Genomic DNA, 18899 nt, shown 5'->3' with positions numbered 1-18899 from the left:
TGACGGTCGACGACATCTGTAGTGTCTCCTGGACCCTGCGGTGATCTTTAATTAATGCGGCTGCGTTTCTGCACGCCCTGCGTAAGTTGCCCGTTTGACGTAATTGCATGGCGCTTATTTTTCAGAAATAGCAGCAACGTACTGCACCGTACCTTGAACTTAAGCTTATCCTGTGTCCCCGCAACCGCGGTCGTATAGTAGTGGGGTTTCTTTGCCTTCTCACGTCACCTCCCCGCCTCACTTGTAGGGGAGCTGCCTCTTCTCCCTCTCCTTCTCTCTACAGTCCTATCTGCGTCTCCTCTGGCCTCGCACGTTAGTAGAAAGGGAAGCGCTGCAGTTTCTGCAATGCTTCTTAGGGGAGTCACGGATAATTACAGCTGTCAAGCGGCTAATGTGACGACGGCCAGAGAGCTCCAGAGCGTATTGTGCACAATCGACGTGGTGGGGTGAAAACGTGTTTCTCCCGTCTCCTTTCCTCTCTTACTCATACCTGTCATCCAAATACACGCTCTGAACCACCCCCCGACGCGTTGTGCGCGACAGCAGCAGCCCACAGCAGCCCACAGCAGGAGGGGGTGGGGGGGCAGGAGGCAATAAGCACTCCCCATACCTGGGCCGATCCCGAAGTTAGTGCAATGCCGGGCCGACCCGCGGCAAAGGTGAAGCAGGCGTTAAGCAATCCCCATACGTGTGCCGACCCCTAAGATAGCGCAATGCCGCGCCGACCCACGGCGGAGGTAGCAGTTCGCCATTAAGGGGCCCACATACATAGCTTCACTGGTCATCCTTGTTCACAGAGTGGAAGGAGACTGAGTTTTTTTAGCATAGCAGCATGATGCTCACTCATTGGTCAAGCTGACAGTCTAATTGATGTTGGCGAAGCAAAGAAGGCGTAGACAGAAAACTGATGTGCCTCATACCCTGCAGAATGAACTTCTATATTAAATGTACCATGTGTTTCTTACGTATATAGTGTTACTGTGAAAACGTTGCACGATAAGTCCTGGTGCTTGTATAAAAAGTTTATTTGATATGCAATCTTGTACCCTGTATGTTGTAAGCTAGACGCATTCAAGAGTTAAGGAGCGGCAGGTGCCTTAAATGTTGCGTCAACATCTCCTTATATCCTATCAATAAAATAAATGCAAAGTTGCGGGTTTTAACATTGGTTTACATTTTTCCTAGTGCATTCATCTATGAGATTTGGATTTTTTATCGTCTTTATTGCGAAGAAGGCATTTTAAAAATGCCCCCATTGCCTTTAGTACTGGCGGTGTGTGCGGATTTGTTATTTGTATTTCGGGTGAGCGGTCCCCTTGGAAGTCTGGTCTATCTTCGTCGTAGACAAGTCACATCGGCTTATCCCACCAAAAGCAAACACCTGACGAGGGCGCATCCAAACCTTCTAATGTGGCTGGATGGAATTCCCGCTATGTTCTGTCCACGATGAAATTACGGATCCCACATTTCAGCTTTTGTAGTGGCTTGTTGAAGGCATGTTAGGCCCATCCATCCATTTGTCTCGTTACCAAAGAAAAAATGTCTGTTGTGCTGTGTGAAGGCGGCTGCAGTCATCTTACATCTCGTTCCAAACGTGATGAACACAAATAGCGAGGTGAAACGCTTTTGTTTCTCTCTTTCTTTTTTTATTGACGTGCCATGGCTGCTGTTGATCCGTACCATAAGTTTCGCTTTGAGGAAATCTCCATACCTCAGGACTTGCCGGGAAGAAATATAAATAAAAACATGAAATGACTTGGTAGGAGGAAGCAGGGATGGAGTTCCCGCATTGGGAGCTAATCACCACGGCGGCAGCTCTGAACTAATCCAGGAAGATTTCGCGATACTTCCCGTCTTGCCGCTTGTTTCTTCTCACTTTGCTTCGCAGCCGAATTGAACCCCGTGTGAACTAGCGGGAAGCGCGAACATATTGACAAAAAGCTAACAAAAACAGCGTAAAGCTATCCCAGACAGCAAATCCACCGACAAACCCACACGAAGCGAGACCTTCGATGAAAGAAATATACACGCCGCCTCCCACCTCGCTAATTCTTATTTTCCCCGTGTCATTCCACACCATTTGTAGGTGACAAGGAGTGTCGAGTGTACGAAAAGAGATTTGGAGCCACCGCACTGCCGCCCAACCACAGTTGCGGGGGCCCTGAACTGATCCTTTCGGCTTTTCTCGCATCGCCGAGCCCCTCCCACGACTTCGCTTGGCATTGCAGACCAGCAGGTGAGCTAAATCGAGGCGAGGCGAGCGGCGAGGAGAAAACAGTGCGAAGACGAACGGCCATCAACAACGCCTCAGACGGAAGAACTCCGTTGGCTGGATGCAAGTGGCGAACGGAAATTTTGATCAAGAAGGAAAGGCAGAATATCCGCGCTTTCTCGTTCCACGTATCATCATTCCCCCGCATATCTCTGCGTTCGTAAGACTAAAAAAATATCTAGTTGCCTTTCTAGCTGACGCAGAATCTGACCATGTGAAACAAGTGTGTCTATATATATATATATATATATATATATCACATATCTATTAGCATAAGTTGCTTCTACAGGCTCCCTCCACTCCCCGCCGCGTTGGTTTGCGCGTTCCATTAAGAATTTAACGATGTGAACGCATGGTTCGTCGCTATCCAATTTAAATATGCAAACAGCACGCGACAAAAGCGCGTACACGTGTGCGCTTCTTAGAAAAAGCAGTAGGATAATTTGCAAATGACCCAGAAGGGTGTTGTCAGGGAAGCAAAAATTTGCAGCCATTTTCTTTCTTTTTCTTTTTCTTCTTTGCGTCTTTCTTAATACACGACCATTTTCCGGTCGGTTCCTTTCAGTGTCTGCCTATTTGTACGGTGGGCTTTCACACGACTATGAGTTCGCAAATCCTCGCATTTCCGATGGCAAGCGTATCACGCCTCCACTCGGCTCCTTTAATTGCGTGTTAACCGAATTTCCGTGCCTACAGTTCCTGCAGATGACAGTAGCCGCGAATTTCCGCGTCATGCAGGGAAACCGTTCAAGATGAGTGTGATAGCGACATACCAAGCCTATCATGTCGTACTATTTTTCGTTTTCTTCCTCTCAACGTTGTCCTTATAGTCGGGATAATGCAAAAAAGGCTGAATAGGGCTTAATCAAAACGTCTGCGAAGGTTACAGGCTGATTTTTAATTTTTTTCCATTTTACACTCTCTATTATCACGATGATCCGCGCCTGATCAAGGCACGGTGCGCCTGCATTAGAGGTTCACGCCTTTGCGACGGCGACTAATATCTTCACTCGCAATTTTCGAGCGTGTTGTAAAGTCGGATCCTGTTCGACCTTTCTGAAGCATGACGCAAGAGCACAAAATTGACGGGCGTTTATAGCTATCTTCTGAGGGCTGTGCACATCGTTTTCGTGAGTCATTCGCACACTTTAACGAAGACCCCGGACTTAAAGCCTAGCCATGAACGGGTCATTAGCCGAACAGCTCATTATACGGTTTCCGAGCCTAGACGCGGAGGTGATCATGCGGACTTTTCTCTCCTTTTATTTTTTCAAGGTATTCGATGTGCATTCGTCTGCGACTATTATCGCTTAATTTGTTTGTGAAGCGGCATTTCATTATATTACATCGCCTTTAAGTTTGTGCCATTGCGGCCCCACAGTGTTCAAGTGTGTGTGTGTGTGTGTGTGTGTGTGTGTGTGTGTGTGTGTGTGTGTGTGTGTGTGTGTGTGTGTGTGTGTGTGTGTGTGTGTGCGCGTGTGCGTGTGTGTGCGTGTGTGTGCGTGCGTGTGCGTGTGTGTGTGTGTGTGCGTGTGCGTGAGCGAGTGCGTGAGTGCGTGCGTGCGTGCGCGTGCATGCTTGCGTGTGTGGGGGGGAGGAGTTTACAAGGCCAAGCATCGCGCACGTGTTTAAGACTTCCTCGCTGTGCTTCCACACAGCTGCAACAATCGTGCTCGCCAAAGATCATCCAAAGATACGTTGCTGTGGATTGTCTCAGGATGCATATCCGTCATCTTTCCCGCGTCCCCGATAATCACTTGGTGTGCTTGCCATCGCAGAGACCTAGTGCAATGTTTTCTGAAGTTATGATTACTCATATAGATTGTCTTTCATTAGGATACATGCTGGCAGCAAGGCCTTCATCGCCCTTGTGGTGAATCTAACAGCATCAGGTGCGCCTACGTATTCCGGGTGTAAAGAAGGCCAATCACCCTAAAGTAGCTCTGAAACAGGTGACGCTGCTGCTAATCAATGAGACATACGGGGAACGAATACAGATCTATACCGCTGGTTCGGTCACGTATACCAGCTCTTCAGGTGCTGTTGTCATTCCGGCTACGAAAACCACAATGAACTTTAAGCTGTGACACATAACAACATCAACGGCGGCAGAGCTTGCTGCCCTGCGAGCTGCTGCCGAATACCTCCTGAAAGAGACACCTCAGAAATGGGTCATCTTCTGCGACTCTAAGGCAGCACTTCAGGGTCTGCATTTTGCCCTATATCATAGAACTCGTGAGCAGCTGATATGTGAAATAAGAGAAGACCACCATCAAGCTATCGCTAAAGGGTACGAATTATATTCCAGTGGCTACCTGGACATACTGGTATTACTGGTAATGACCTCACCGACGGAGGTGCCTGGTCTGCCCATCGGAAGCCCGACCAGTTCCAATCCCTTTATGCAGAACCGACGCTGCAAGAACGCTTCATATCGTGGCTAAAGCCATGACACACAAATACTGGCCTTCTCCTAAACTCCCGAAGCGTCATCTTTATAAGCTTGATCCATCCTTTGAGCTACAAATGTCATCAGAAATTTCCCGCTCTGAGGCGACAGTATTGTGCCGCCTCTGGCTCGGGGTGGCATTTACGAAGGCCTACTCGTTCCACATTGGATTGGACTATACGCCCACGTGCGACTCTTGCGGAATCATAGAAACGATAGAACACATCCTGCTAGTATGACGTCGAGCATGAAGCTCTCCGGACAGCATTGAACCAGCTAGACTCTAGACCATTTTCGGAAATGAAGGTCCTTGGACTATAGCCGTATGCGTCGATGGCACAGAAAGCCACGAAAGCGTTGTTGAAAAACCTCAAGTCTACAAGTCTTGGCAACCGTGTGTAGACTCGGTGCGAACCTTCATATGTACGCGAAACTGTGCTCTCTCTATCTCCTCTCCCTCTCTCTTCTTCTTCCCCATACCCCTTCATCCAGTGCAGAGTAGCGAACCGGACGTGCGCCTGGTTAATCTCCCTGCCTTTCTTCTCTTCTGTTGCCCTCTCCACGCTTGTACTTTGCCCAATTTGCCCACAAATAAACGTTATCAGCGCCCCCCCCCCTCTCAATACACACATACGTCCACATAACGACAGTTTAGTGAGAACTTAGTCCTCGATAATGAAACCAATGCGCTCAAAATGCGGTTTACGCACGATGTCTGTCAACAACAGTACCCCTCCCCCCTCCCTTTCCTCTTTTAGAGCGAATCTGTTAGCCTCTTCTTGTTGATGGGGATTTTTGGCGACGCGTCCTCGAGGGAAAATCTTCAGTGATTAGGAAAAAAAAAGAAACTTCCAGTGATTTAAGCGAAAAGTGCATACATTCTTTGGTATCACGCATACAGCACAGCATTTATTTCAATAAAGAACAAGTACAAAACAAGCACCCAACAACCATGCTAAGGCGCTGCTGATAACAATGCGAAGCACGCAGCGCTCCCCGCATACGTTTCCCAGTAAAGATTACTGTTGCGCAGGATTACTGTTGCGTCCACTGCAGCTTGCAACGTGGGGAGTAACGTCACTAGCCTTTCGTATCTAAGAGAACCAGCCTAGCAACTGATTTCATTGTTGTTGCAGCTCCGCTATGGGTAGGCAATGCATAGTTAGGACTCCCGAGGAGCAGTGTGAATACGAGGGGCGGTAAAGGGAAAAGAAACGACCAGCGGCAGCGCGCTGCCAAAATTACAATTATACCCGTTGCTAGCATTGCTCTAAGCTACAAATGGTACCATTACTCCAAAGTAATAAAGCGTTGCGTATACGCCACACAGCAGTTGTAGTGGTAGTTTAGAACAGATTCGCTAGACATCCATTTTCGCAGGGCCGGGATGGTGAGTAAATTTTTTATTAAAGCGTCTCTCGGAGCTCTAGTCTAGCTTTCTGACGACGAGGCCAATCCGCCAATTGAAATCCTATTCCTCTTGTAGCTTGCGATTGTGGTGCAGTCAAGAATTTCTGCGCCTCGAATCCGACACGGAGAACTTAACGTATCGTATATATATATATATATATATATATATATATATATATATATATATATATATATATATATATATATATATATATATATATATATATATATATATATATATCGCCAGGAAAACAACGCCATTTGAGGGCAAATGTAGCCCGGCCCATAACTGAGCGTCGTATACGCATGAGAAGAACTGGCAACAAAATCTCGGGGCATCTCTCCCCTCTGACAGATATCGATCGGCGATATGCGAAAGCACCGATTTTCACCCATTCTCCTTTCGCTTGGAAGCCGTGTGCATGCATCCTGCTGTGATTTCTGTTGCGCGCGGGGGGCTGTTGAGAAATGCGCCACAACACAGCCCGCCGAAGCATTCGCTACCATGCACGAAGCTCTTGTCCCCTGGCGCTCGAAGATGGCTGAGCAGTTCCATTGACGCTTTCGCTAAAGCAGCAGAAAATACAGGAGGCTACCGAAAACTTATTAATTTGTTTAGAGAGCTTTGATTAGGTAAACAATATGCCGAATTAGAGTATAGGTCATTTGCGATGGCGCGCAGCAGAGGTAGTGCGTCGAGCTCTACACCAGATGATTTCAATGCGAGGAATACAAATCACGCATTCTCATAGGCTAAATCGTTAAGCAAGGACGCGCATTGTTCTGTTTTCAGTCTCTAAGCGCGTTTTTCGAACCTTTCTTCCCACTTTTCAATGGCCTGTAGGGTTATTGCTTATATACTGAAACGCAACGCATGCAAAGGCGAGCGTGCGAGCAAGATTGGGTGTGATTAGTGGCAAGTTACCGAGAAGACAACCTCGTACTTGACATTGGTGGTATGACACAAAAGCAAGCGCAGGAAGAAATCTGCGCAGAGAAGATAATAGGAACGAGGTGCGAATGATTTCTAAGCTTTTTTTTTTTTTGAGAGCGCAGCTTGTAGGCGCTCGTTCCTGTGGCGAGCGTATCCTGTGGCGTTCCTGTGGCGAGCGGATCCATGAGGCGGAAAGTGCAGGAGGAGGGCATAGCGAAAGCATGAGAAGAAAAGCGTAGTGTCGCGCAAGTCGGGCTTTGCGGCGACGATGGCTACGAGATGGTGTGGGAGCAGCACACGTCGTCTGTTCACTGATGACTCCACCGATACCATACATGGAAACAAAGCGCTACATGAGCGGAAGTCTGGCTACGGCAGCTGTTGGTAACCGCGCCCACGCATCACCCACGCGCTGCCTCTCGCGACCTCCCAATTAGCGAGGCAGTCGCGCTACCCTTCGCTCCGTTTGCAACGTGCAGCACAAGACAGATTGTCCACTCCAGCCATTATATCACGAAATGAAAACACGTATAGAACTGCGCTCAAATTTCGCATTAGGGAGTATCGTAATCGTCTGCGAATTTTTTTGATACACAATCTGGCGTTTGGACGAATTGTTACCTTGCACGTATCCCAACCAGATTTCTGTCCGATGACCCAATTCCTTTAGGGTTCCATGAGACTGTGAGGTAACATGCCCTGTGTGATTAGTTGTCTTTGGAGGTAACAATAGTAATATAGATGCAGTATTGCTAGTCCTATAGAACTTCATTGCATAAAATAAACGGCCCATGTTCTTTTTTTTTCTTTTTTCATGCGCTAGGTGTTATTTTTCTGTTCGCTTGTGTTTTGATTTGTTGACTGATTTTTCTCGTCCAAAAGCGCTGCTTGGACAACCAAGCCACCTTAGTGGAGGGCTTCTGAATGTTATTATTTTGCCACCTGAAGTTCCCTCATGTGCGCCGAATTCTCACAACGCTAGCACTTCCGCACATGGCCCCCACAACCGCAAATCGAACCGACAACCTGTTGCTCGTCAGGGTCCGTATAGTATTGCTGCATTATTTTCATTGTGACGAAATCCTTTATTGACGCTCCCAACGAACCATAACTTACTTGTTCGTCGATGGCGTCCCTTTGACGGCGTTAATACTGGAGCCTAGGTATCCAAATTCGTCCTGGTCCCGGACCAGGACGAATTTTTCTTCAACTATGAGGCGTTTCTTTCGAGGAACCCGTATGGGTTTCCTTTGTAGCAATTGCTACGAACGGGTGGATGTCCGATTTTCCCTTTATTCATTATTCAGGTATCCATAATGAGTGCTAATCTCCGTCGTCTGACGAAGATTCTCATACCTGCTACTACACGAGCTGTACGCGTCACCGATGGCAGCACTGTTGCCGTCACTGTATGATGTCATCATCATCATCATCATCATATTTTAAAGCGATAGCTTTACTGGCCGCGAACTTCCGATTTGGCACGTGGCGGTGCTCCGAGAAGACACATGACGTCACAACGCCCGCCTCCCCTCGCCACGGATATTTCTCTCTCTAGCTCCCTAGTCACTACTGCGCGTGCGCCACTAGTAGCACCAAACCACAGGTGTTGCGCCGCTGCGCAGCGCCGCGCCTTTCGCCCGCCGCGTTTGGTATGACGTCACATCGCGTTCCTCATCGTTGCGCTCGCCTCCGCTCGCTTCGCCAGCTGCGTCGCATGCTTGATAACACTTCGTAGGATTGAAAAGGAGAGCTCGCGTGCGCCGAAACCACAGTGGAGGTGGCAGTATGGACGACAACAATTCTGATAAACAGGAGGAGGCCTGGAATCGACATCGGAACGAGATGAAGATGAAACGAATCGCCCAGGAAACAGACGAACAGTGCGCCGAACGACTGGCTAAACGCCGCAACTTAGCTAAACAACCAGACTAACCTGGACTTGAAATTAAGATTAACTAAGGCTAACCATGCTATACGTTAGCTTTCGCTACGTATATCCTGGCATAGCCGAGCTAAGCCCCTGTCAATTTTTATGTCCACTGCAGGACGAAGGCCTCTCCCTGCGATCTCCACTTACCCTTGTGCTGCGCCAACCGATTCCAACTAGCGCCTACGAATTTCTTAATTTCATCACCCCACCTAGTCTTCTGCCGTCCTCGACTGCGCTTCTCTTCTCTTGACACCCATTCTGTAACCCTGATGGACCACCGGTTATATAACCTACGCATTACATGACCTGCCCAGCTCAATTTCTGTTTCTTAATGTCCATTAGAATATCGGCAATCCCTGTTTGCTCTCAGATCCACCGCCACTCTCTTCCTGTCTCTTAATCTTACGCCCAACATTCTTCGTTCCTCGATCTGTGCGCGATCCTTAACTTGTTTTCGAGCTTCTTTGTCAATTTCCAAGTTTCTGCCCCATATGTCAGCACCGGTAGAATGCATTGATTGTACACCTTTCTTTTTAATGATAATGGTAAGTTTCCAGTCAGGATCTGGCAATGTCTCCCGAATGCGCTCCAACCCATTTTTATTCTTCTGTAAATTTTGTTCTCATGGTCAGTGTCCTCAGTGAGTAATTGACCTCGGTAAACGTATTCCTTCACAGACTCTAGAGGCTGACTGGCGATCCTGAACTCTTGTTTTCTTGTCTGGCTATTGATCATTATCTTTGTCTTCTGCACATTGATCTTCAACCCGACTCTTATACTCTCTCTGTTCAGGTCCTCAACCATTTGTTGTAACTCGTCTGCAGCATTGCTGAACAGGAAAATGTCATCTGCAAATCTAAGGTTGCTGAGATATTCGCCGTTGATCCTTTCAGTTCTTTGGGCCCCTTGAAGTCGGCAGGCAATTCGTAGAAAGGGCCGCTAGTTTTGCAAGCTTTATGTCTCCACCATCGACTGGTAGCCCATCTTCTCCTGCCGCTTTTCCCCGTTTCGTGTCTTGCAAGTCCCTTCTAACTTCGTCGCTCTTTATAGAAGGAGCCTCTCTAATCTGTTAATTACTACCTTGAATGAAGGTATCGTTTCTGCTTTGGGTAACGTACAGGTCAGTATACAATTCTTCCGCTGCTTTTACTATATCTTCGAGATTGCTGATTACCCTGTCTTTCAATGCATACATCTTGGTTGGTCCGATGCCTAGTTTACTTCTCACTGTTTTCAGGCTGCGTCCATTTGTATATACTGTAATATGTACTGCCCGTCTATGTATCGACGGCCGCCACGTTCCAGTTCTTTTTAGAGTGTTGACCAACTGGTCAACATAAAACCCAATGACCTTATCCTCGGACTAGACTTTCTTACGGCGCAAACCACTACGATCGACTGTTCTGCCAGTGCTCTTTGCCTCGAACTTCCTCTTCTCCCACATATTCGTGCTGTACTCACGTACAACTTTAGTACGACCACCTTCGTCCGCCTGCCGGCTAAAGCACTGACTTTCGTCGATTAATTTGATTTCATCCTTCCCTCTGCCCGATGAAGATTACATCGTCGCACATATTCCTGATGTCCTTTTGATGCGCGATATCACTGTACCCCACTCCGTCATAACCGCTGCTGATAACCTGACATGCCTCCACGCGGTAAATTTTGGCGTGACAAAGCAAGTTCTACCCCTGGGCATATCGTTGCCACGCTGCTTGGTACAGCAGATAGACGTCTGCTCTCTCTCTCTCTCTTTATATATTTATTTATTTATATTTATCGCCGCCATATCTAGTTTTTACATCAGAGCGTAAGGTTATTCAATACGAAGTCGACAAGACGCTGGCCAAAGGCAGGGTTGAACCCTCGTCAAGCCCTTGGGCGTCGCTCGTTGTGCTCATTAAGGAAATAGATGGCACGTGCTGTTCTTGCGTAGATTATCGTCATCTAAACCGAATTACCAAAAAGGACATCTACCCCATGCCTCGCTTTTACAACTCCCTCGATTATCTGTACGGTGCCAACTACCTTTCCTCAATAAATCTTTGGTCTGGTTATTTTCATATATCTGTGGATGAAAAGGGCCAAGAGAAGACCGCATTCGTCCCCACTGATGATCTATAACAATTCAGAGTTGCGCCATTCAGTTTATGCAACGCCCCAGCAACGTTCGAACGTATCATAGAATCTTTGCTTCAAGGGTTCAAATGGTCAACATGCCTTTGCTACCTAGACGACGTTCTTGCATTTTCCTCTGCACTTGAGGCACACCTTTAGCGCTCATCAGCTATTCTTCAAGTCTTCCGCAAGGCTGGGCTCCAATTGAATTCATCGAAGTGACACTTCGGTCGCCAACAGATTACAGTGCTGGGCCACCTCGTCGACGCGTCCAGAATCCCACCAGACCCGGAGGAAATTCGTGCTGTCACATCATTTCCTGGACCTCAGTCTGTCAAAGACGTCCGAAGTTTTGTAGGACTATGCTCCTACTTCTGATGGTTGGTGAAAACATTCGCAGAGATTGCCCGACCACTTACCGATCTTCTGAAGAAGGATGTACCGTTTACGGGGGGTCCCGTTCGAGCTGCCTCGTATGCCCACCTCACTACCATTCTCACCACGCTACCAATACTGGCCCACTTTGGCCCGTCCTCTTCTACAGAGGTCCGTACCCATGCTAGTGGTCACGGGATCATAGACGCCTTAGCCCAACGCCAACGGGGCCAAATCGTTCAATTGCCTACGTTAGCCGCCTACTCAGAGCAGCGGAGGGAAACTATTCGATTACAGAGCGTGAATTACTAGCTCTCTTCGGGGCGGTTTCCAAATTCCGCTCGTATTTGTATGGCACGCACTTGTGTGTAATCACGGACCATCACGCACTCTGCCGGCTTTTGTCACTAAACGGGTCCTACTGGCCGGCTTGGTCACTGGGCTCTGCGGCTACAAGAACGACAGCGCAAGGCTAATTGCTCTGTACATCGTCAACAATTCGAGCACACTTTTGCAGCCGTGCTACAACAATGGCATAAATCATATTTAAAAATGGGCATGCCGTATGCGCCCCATGTAAACACGTAGGAGAAGCAGACGATACATCGCGCAATCCCCATTCTCCATGGTTCAGTCAGTGCCCAACAGGCGGCGACTCTGCTTGATCTCTCGCGGCCAATAAAATCCAATTTAAAATTAATGGGTTTACCCGCGTACTCGAGACTAAGAATCCAGGGCAAGGTGCCTGGAAAAAAATGAATAAAAAAAGCCATTTTTTTTATCACTGTCAAGATGAACAACAATATCCTTGAGGATATTTCGCTTCGCGAAAAAGAAAGAAAGAAAGAAAGACAATTACTCAGAAAAGAAAGAGTGGCGTGAACATTGCGATACGGTGGCGGCCCCTCAGTTTATGAAGCGTTACGTGTGCTTTCTCTCTTGCTAGCCAACGCTCGAAAGCAGCTAGTCGTGACCCTCTCACCGGTGCGACCTTTGCTCTGGCGAACGAGGTCTAGGTGCGCATGCGTGTTCTTAGCGTGTCGCTTCCGTATAGAATTGAACACGCAGCGAAACACGATGTTACGTATTCAAGCGCGCATTCAACATTCCTCAGGCGTCCTGGCTTGCAACCACTCTTCTGAAGAAACGCCAAAGGCGTCAGATCTAGCGTCCGTGCTGACCCCGGCTTGAAGACGTGACGCGAAGCCTAACCATTGTCTCTCGGCTGTCCAAGGGCATGACATATTTTGTCAGCGTTCCTCGTGTCAGTAGGCGTCAGCTGGCGCAGATAGCGGAGCGAATGGCTTCCGGAGCGCGCTCACGTGCGGGCTCTGCATGTGTGATGAGCGCAGAGGCGGCGTGGCGGCCGCTCCTCTCAACGCCGGTTTCCAACGCGCTTCCCAGAAAACTTGACGGAAAAACTACACCCATTCGCCTCACAAGCCACAGTGAATACTGGTATATACTGGTAACTATATGTACCGCTACCAGAGCATAGAATATAGCTTCTTTTGCCCTCTGTATTAAATAAATACAACAGTAACTCAAGATTCGCTCGGTGTTAATCAAAGAAGGACTTATTTGTTATGTGTGATGCCACCGTCGTTTATGTGTTTATTGTTTTTTTTTGTTTTGAGTGTGTGTGTGTGCTTTGAACATGCTTCTTGCTCGTGCGGCTTCTTACGCATCTTTATACATACGTGTTTGATTAAGCTGTTTTATCGAATGCTGTCGAGTGATCATGCAGAACAGACTAGTCAAGCAGCTTAATATACACGTTTTACCCCGCCATCCGCATTAGGAATTGTACGCCGTATATTTGTGAGAAAATAAATTAAACTGAAAATGAGAACGCCTGTCTGCGTGGAGGTCACTGCAGCCGCCGTGCCTCGCCGCGCGGCAAATTACAGTTTTGCTTTTCTACACGGCCTAGCTGTTCTACATTCAATGGCGGAAGCTACTGTGAATCTTTCACTGCTCCCGCTTTCCTCTTTCTGTTGTCCCTTTCCCTTGCTCAGCGTAGGGTAGCAAACCGGACGCTCGTCTGGTTGACCTCCCTGCCTTTCCTCTCTTTGCTCTCTCTCTTTCTCTCTCTCTCTCTCTCTCTCTCACTGTTTCAGGGCCTATTGATTCCTGTAGTGAGAACTAAATATTTTAGCAAAGCGGACAGTTGAGTGAGTTGGTTAACGCTCATATTTGAAACAGCACAAACGGGACGAAAGACAAAGAAAGAAGTACAAAGGACCGGTGTTTCCATTTTAGCGATTTTGTCGATAGATCATTTAGCGGCTGTCTTGTCTACATATTGACAAATTTTTCAATGTAGTGACCGGCGACATTTTTCAGCGACACGTAAGCAAGATTGGCGACATTTTAGTGTCTTCGAGGTTAAAAAGTTGCTTCGAAAATAGACCTCGAGATTAATACATATGAGCGGCCGAAATTGTCTGTATGGGGTCATTCTACGCCAACTGTCCCAACCTTGGCGCTCGATCATCAGCGATTTCTTTGAAAAAAATTGAGGAATATCTTTTTAAAGCAAGAAGTATTTCTGTAAAACATTTCTGCGAAAAAGAAATTAGCAGCCCCGTTAGGAACATGTCAAGTTTTTTTAGCTCGAAAGTATGAGTCGTAAAACGCATTGTCAAAAAATTTTCTCTACTTAAATTAGGCGAGCACACGATTTTTCCATGAGAATGAGGATAGGTTTTTCAGTTAAAAAAGGTGTTATCGATCTTTACGTTTCCTTGAGTTTCTTATACGACACTAAATATGCAAAATTTGGTGCATATTGGGAATTGTTTTTGCAGAAAGATAACTTTTACCGAAAAGTTATATTTCATAGTAACTAACTGTCAGCAAATTTTAGTGTAAGTGAAAAATAATTTGAAACGAATATAACGTGAAATCGCCTGTACAGCTGGCGACAAAGTTGCAAAAAAGTTAGGTTTAGCCTATGTTTAGTTGTAAATTTAGCATTGAGGTGGTCTGAATAAAAATACGCTAAATAGTGTATTTATTAGAAACATTCATTGTGTACAAACTGAGAAACTTTTATCAAATTACTTTTTGTTTTAAGCAAGACAAAAATTTTTGAATTTGTGTTATGCCGGTCTCTGTGCTTGCACGTGTTTCCCCTTCGTAGGAAAGCGTCATAGCGGTAAGTAGAACTTGCGCGGACGCAAAATTTCCCGAATCGATGGAGGAACACCTGGACAAGATAATCAGCTCCTCAAGTTTTTACTTGAGTGCTTTATTAGAAATTATTAGCTTAGCCAATAAAAAACGCGAGCCCCAATAGAGCGCATTTAACAGGATTTCTGCGTACACTGACGGCCTGCATAGCGTCGTCATGCGGCATCGGATAGTTACGCCGGTGAGTACAGAGTGCAGTTACGTACACTAAGATTTAGAAATGGGCGAAAACTTTGTGAATAAGAAAACAACCTGTTGCTTTATTGCGGCATATATATAGCAAATATCAGCCCACACAATGGGGTTCTAGCGACCATCTTGGCAATGATATTAGAGGAGTGATGTGGACTCGTCATTAAATGTTTTGGCGTGCTGAAGTTCAAACTACTGCATTTAAAAAGATGATGGAAAGAAATAAATACGTTTAGTTGCCCGCCCTCTCTGTCCTTCTTGTAGTTCTTAAAGGTCACGTAATTGCCATCACCGTGTTAACATGGAACCTTGTGCGCCGTGCACGATCTTGCTAATAATTAAGGAAAACCGAGAACAAGAAAATTCAAAAGTAATGTTGGACCAGTTATCTTTGCGTGCTAGGAAAATTAGATTACACGTGTTTTTTTTTTCAATCAAGCTACATTAGGGACCTCACACTCTGAGGGTAAAAGCCGAATTTCAGCTCCCAACGTTCGTTGTTATGCAAGTAAAATAATATAGTAAAAGACCAGTTGCACACTGCTTGTGAATTATGTGTTTTTTTCCCCACTCACATGGACCTTGTACAAAGGTAGGACGTGTCGACAAACAATTTGCGTCATGCTAGCGTATGATGTAGTGTTACAGAACGCCTACGTAGCCTAAAATTTACCCAGAGCTTTAGCGACCACTTCAGCGACACTGCAGGAAAATTTGGCGGCAATTTAAGGACGTTTTCTCTCACTTCAGGCACATGCTTCAAAAAATTATGGGAACACTGGCAAATGATTATAAATCCAACTAAATCAGTAAGCATGTCTATTACAAGAAAAAAGAAGATCCTGCTATTTCCTTATAGTATACATGGCAACAAGCTTAAAAAAGTAGAGGAACACAAATATTTGGGTTTATTATTTAGAAGTGACTTAAGCTGGAATAGGCATGTAGATGAAGTAAGTAAGAAGGCGAATAATGCGCTTTGGAGCCTAAGACGAAATTTACACACAGCAACCTCTGAAGTTAAAAACTTGGCCTATAGAACACTGGTCAGACCAATCATTGAGTACGCGAAAATTGTCTGGGATCCTTACACAGAGAAAAACCGTAAGAAACTTGAAAGGATTCAGAGGTTAGCTTCTCGCTTCATCTTCAACAAATATGGTCGACTTCACTCCCCTTCAAAACTATGTCAGCTTGCAAATCTTCCCAATTTAGAATTAAGAACTAAGTATGATAGGCTGAAGTTCCTGTTCCTTATTATTCATAATGAAATAAAAATAAATAGGACGAACTATTTTGAAATTTCTATTAACGAATCTTCTAGACATCGCCACAGCATGTATATTCCCCCTCCGGTAAACCATAATGACACATTTAAATATAGCTTTTTTCCCAGAACGATAAAAGAGTGGAACATGCTTCCCGATTTCGTAGTTCAGTCTACCTCTTTAAATAGTTTTCTGAATAATTTGCATGCCATCATTTATTCTGAGGGCGCGGTCCGTTAATGATCTGACTTTCTGAATCATCTCATTTTTTGATTTTGTTATTATCTGTGTATGTTCTTATTTTACATGCCTCAAGGTACATTGACTGGTTTTTTTTTGGTTTTGTATATGTAATGTAATTTCATTTTTGTACGTTGTATGATTCAAATGTGTTGACATTGTTTGTTTTATTTACTTTTTTTTCTCCACTCCTGTAATGGCCCTATGTAAGGGCTGACAGTATCAATAAAGAAAGAAGAAAGAAGAAAAAGCCCTCATTGACAACTGATACCAAAATCAAAACGATTCACAATCAAAGATCAATCAAAAAAGTTTTCATGACGATGTTAATGTTTCCGCTAATGACAGTATTGGTAGGTCATGTGCGGATAATGAAATAAAAGCGAGCCAATAACGTCGTAAGGAAGGTCACTGGGGAATAAAATAGATAAACTTTTTTGAGCCATGTGTAACAAGTGCTGTCTTGTGGAAGGGCTTACATTGAGGAGAATGTGTGGTGTTTGAACGAGCGGCCGCGACAGCACATGCACAACTTAAAAGGTACGCCTTCTTCGCATCTGTCTGCCCACTCTAGGTCGCGTGGGCCTTCTTTTGAGCGCGCTTCTGTGGTGTGGTATTAAGAAATGACAGCCAGAGGGCACATAAAATTGTGGAAGCGTTTCACATCAGCAAAATGGTGGTGGTGTGTCGCATCTGCAGGCGGCTTTAGCCTGGCGATCGAGATCGCGAATTGCTCCGCCTGAGCGTCTCTTTTCACTGTCGCTGAGGCAGTTACCAGCTGTCGAACAGATCAGTATCTCTTAAACAAGTGAGAAGGCGGGAAGCTTCCTGGAAGGCGGGAAACACAAGGTGTTGCAGACACGCATGTGGGAGACCTTTCTCTTGTAAGTTCTGAATAACACCATGTTCACCACGGTACAGATATCAGGCATGATCACAAGAAGCGTTGTGTGTCCCCTGTCTGATTTCACAAAATACAGAGCGGAGATTGGGTTCATCCCACCTTGAATAACCATGCAGGGCATATATATGCAGATCCTGTCTTTGCTCGATTCAGTGAGGGGCTTCCTCTTGACTACCGGCGCTGTAGACAAGGTTATTGTTTTCGGCGATTCTTTGATTAGCAGCCAGCTTGGGAAACACCTTCCACTTCGGCGTCTTCACATATGCTGTGAAAGTTCCTGACAACCAAATTTAGTTGAGGAATCTCCGAAGAACACTGTCGGAGCTAAGTGCCTAAGTGTAGGAGTAGTGCTGTCGTCCTTTTTCGGAAATCGAAGTGCCTGCACCAGCTAAGCTTTTTATCAAACACTATATTAAATAAATAATAAGTTAGAAAGATTCTCTGCACGGAGACGAAGAAATCGCGCCTTAAGTGGCGGGACGAACAGTGGCTGGACAAACCTCTGTATACATTTTAATGCAATGCCTTTTTCTTTCTGCATAATTAGTCAGCTACAGACAGAATCTTAGTTGGAACGCTGTTTCAAAACAGTTCTGCCTAACGTACGCAGATGACACGTTTTCTCACACTAGAACAATGCCGATTGGACAAGCTCACTTTTGCATTTGTCCAAATTGAGTCCAGTGTCATTTTGACTTCTGCAACTGGGGCTTCCGCTGGTCACTTGCCCGTAGCAACAATTATTTACTCCATGGCGCGGGATAGCTGACGATTAGTCATAAGCGACCCATGACGGGAGTCTTCGCATCCCACTTGCCTGACTGTCACGCGACATTCCAAGAATTTCGCTCGGAAGCCGGTTTGATGCGAAAATGAGATTTGTCCGTGCACGACATCACCGGAGCCATTCGCTGGCCTTCCTGAAAGGTACTGATAGCTCTGGTAAAAATGCATGTGCACGTGCATATTGTCGCGTTGTAGTGACGGTCTAGAACACCGTAGCAAGACTGTGAATGACGAAACTAGCTCTTTAGTGGGCGAACGTGTGCCCTTAAGAGCAAGTGACTTTCAAAACACAATGATAGCGGCAAGCAGAGTCGGCGATCGGCGAAAATCTGATCTGCGGGTCAAGTGTGTGGGCTTCTACACATGACTCGTCGAAGGATCCATCGTAATGGCTCGTGTTCGCGTGCCTTCCAGAAAACACTAAGCAATGCTCGTCGCGCACACACTCAGGTTACACAAGGTTCGGTGACAACAGACGACGGATAGAACATTCGAGAACCATCCGATACATGCAGGCGCGTCCTGTGCCGAGCGATAACGTTTAACATTTGTTAGCTGGTGAAAACCGGAGAAAGATAAACAAGCACACGCGTGAATTCTTTTGTTTCGTCAGTTCAGCGGGGTAGCAGTTTTATGTGTTTGTACATTTTATACGGCAAATCAGTTCGAACTTTATTATGCTAGAAGGCCTTTTCCTTACCTCTCTCTTTTATAGACTATATATGGGAAGTGCTATAGTTCTCTGTTCTTGCACCGTTTTTTTTTTATTGCAAATGACTGTCCCTCGTGTGGTAGCAAGCTAACAGCTGTAAATATTCACTT

General features: G+C 46.0%; 1 protein-coding gene across 8 annotated transcripts in view; it reads left to right on the top strand.

Moving 5' to 3' along the window:
* LOC135902899 (neuropeptide F receptor-like) overlaps positions 1 to 18899 on the top strand; it is a 424407-nt gene that overhangs the window by 228628 nt on the left and 176880 nt on the right. The gene's annotated exons all lie outside the window — the stretch shown is intronic.

This window comes from Dermacentor albipictus, chromosome 1 (assembly GCF_038994185.2).
Source record: "Dermacentor albipictus isolate Rhodes 1998 colony chromosome 1, USDA_Dalb.pri_finalv2, whole genome shotgun sequence".
NCBI lineage: Eukaryota > Metazoa > Arthropoda > Arachnida > Ixodida > Ixodidae > Dermacentor > Dermacentor albipictus.
Note: the sequence above shows the minus strand (reverse complement) of the source record. Positions and strands in the feature narration are given on the sequence as shown.